We start from the raw sequence: 2861 nt of genomic DNA, 5'->3' as shown, positions 1-2861 counted from the left end.
GGATGTGGGTTCAGTGAGTGGGAAGTTAAGAGAGTGAAGGGTTATGGGGCAAAAAGCAGGAAAGGAGAGTTGAGGATGATCAGATCAGCCATGATCTCATTGGATTGTGGAGCAGACTCGATGGGCTGAATGGCCTATTGCTGCTCCTGTGTGCTCTGATCAAAAAAGCCAAGTGAGAGAGAGAGATAGCCTCAGTTCCAATATTGGTGAAGATACCAGTGGGCTGCAGGGAAATGTGAGCTGACCGTATAGCTGTCTTCTCAGTCCATCCAAGATGGGACAGTCTCCCCTCAGCCAATCCCTCCCTCACAGAGAGAGACAGAAAAAAATCCCAGCGAGGACTGAGGGTACAGGAACAGGAGGAGGCCATTCAGCCCCTTTAGTGATCCTGTTCCACAGGAAGACTAGTCAGTAGATTGCTGGATGATCAAAATGATATAACACCAATCTCCTACCTGCCACCTTATGGCTGTCAATCATTCGCCAAAAGGAAATCTGTCAACTCAGCCACGGGAACAATGCTTATGCCTGATGCTGTTGTTTCCTGAGGGAGAGAATTCCCGCCAAAGCCTTGGAATAAAGGAGTTCCCTTCTTGTGAAACCGTGGCCTCTCATTCCTGACTCCCTCGTGGGGTGGAGGTTGGGGTTTGGATGGGAGGTGGTAGGGCCTTACCTAATCCGCAGTTCACCCCCGATTCAGGATCTGATCCGTTTGATTAAGATCCCACTCCTAATCTCTGAAACTCCACCACGTACGGGATCGGGCGGGAGCAAATCTCTCCACGTCCTCACACAAATCCTTCAATTGTGGGGAGCAACTGAGGGTCAACATAGGAATAAGGGCCCTGATGGATTTGGGCAGATGTATTGGGATATTTCAGTATACAGGTGTATTTTGTGTGTGTATGTGTTGGGGGTTTCTATATTGGTGTATTTCAGTATATGGCAGTACTTTGGGAAGGTGTGTATTGGGGTATGTCAGTATATAGATATATTTTGGGGAGGTTTCTATATTGGATTATTTCAGTATATGGGTGTATTTTGGGACGGTGTGTGTATTGGATATTTCAGGATATGAGTGTATTTTGGGAGGGTGTGTATTGAGTATTCCAGTATATGGGTGTATAATCTGGTATCTTAGGGGTATTTCAGTGTATGGGTATATTTTGGGGGTGTGTGTATTGGGGTATCTCAATACATGGGTGTATAATGGAGGAGGTGTGTTTTGGGGTATTTCAATATATGGTTGCCTTTTGGGGGTGTGTATTAGGGTATTTCAGTATATGTATTTTGTGTGGGGTCTGTCTTGGCGTATTACAATATATGGGTGTATTTTTTGCATTGGGGAATTTCAGTATAAGTCTGTGTGTTGTGTGTGTGTATTTGGTTATTTCAGGATGGGGGTATATTTTAGGGAATGTTAATTGGGGTCGTTCGGTGTATGGGTGTACTTTGGGCATGTGTGTATTGAGGTATTTCAGTGAGTGGATAATTTTGTGGGGGTGCATATTGGGGTATTTCAGTGTATAGGTGCCTTTTGATTGGGTTTGTATTGGGGTATTTCTATATATTGCTTTATCTTGGGGTGTGTGTATTGGGGTATTTCAGTACATGGGTGTATTTTAGGTGGGGTCTGCTTTGGGATGTTCCAGTATATTGATGTATTTTGGGGGCATTTGTATTGGGGTATTTCAGTACATGGGTGTATTTTGAGTGGGGTCTGCATTGGGATGTTCCAGTATATTGGTGTATGTATTGGGATATTAAAATACATGGGTATATTTTTTGGGTGGTGAGTACCGGGGTATTTCAGTATGTGGTTTATTTTGGGGAAGCGTGTATGGGGGTATTTCAATATATGGGCATTTTTTGGGGTGTGTGTTGGAGGTATTTCACTGTATGGGTGTATTTTGGTCATGTGTTTTTGGGGTTATTCTGGATATGTGTATTTTTTGGGGGAATATTGGGATATTTCAGCATAAGTGTGTACTTTGGGTGTTGCATATTGGTGTATTTCAGCATATGGGCATATTTTGAAGGCTCTTTATTGGGGTATTCCCCTATATGGGTATAGTTTGTGGGGTATGTATTGGTGTATTATACCATATGGGAGCTCTTCGGGGCCGTGTGTATTGGGGTATTTGAGTATATGGGTGCATTTTGTGGGTTTGTGTACTGTGGTATTTCAGTATATGGATCTATGTTGTGGGAGTGTATATTGGGGTATTTTAGCATATGGGTGTATTTTGGGGTATGTACAGGGGTATTTCAGTATATGGGTGTACTTTGGCATTCATGTTTTGGGTTTTTTTTAGTATATGGGTGTACTTTACAGGGTTATGTTTTGGGATATTCAGTATATGAGTTTATTTGCGGTGTGTGTATTGGGGTGTTTCAGTGTATGGGTGTATTTTGGGAGGGTGTTTTGGGGTATTTCAATGTATGGGTGTATTTTGGGAGAGTGTGTTTTGGGGTATTCAGTGTATGGGATATTTTGGGAGGGTGTGTTTTGGGGTATTCAGTGTATAGGTGTATTTGGGGTGTGTTTATTGGGGTATTTCAGTGTATGGTGTATTTTGGGCATATGCGTATTGGGGTATTTCACTAGGTATATGTGTATTTTTGGGGTGTGTATTGGGGTACTTCAGTATATAGGTTTATTTTGGGGGCTGTGTATATTGGGTACTTCAGTAAGTAGGTGTATTTTGAGAGGATGTGTATTGGCACATTTCAGTATGTGGGAGTATTTTGGGGTCTGTGTTGGGGTATTTCAGTATTTGGGTGTATTTTGAGGTGGCGTGCATTGGGGTTTTCCAGTATGTGGGTGTATTTTGGGGTTTGTGTATATTGGGGTATTTCAG

The sequence above is a fragment of the Rhincodon typus genome, chromosome 48 (assembly GCF_021869965.1).
Source record: "Rhincodon typus isolate 14 chromosome 48, sRhiTyp1.1, whole genome shotgun sequence".
Lineage (NCBI taxonomy): Eukaryota > Metazoa > Chordata > Chondrichthyes > Orectolobiformes > Rhincodontidae > Rhincodon > Rhincodon typus.
The sequence above is the reverse complement of the archived record's forward strand: the minus strand, read 5'-3'. Positions refer to the sequence as shown.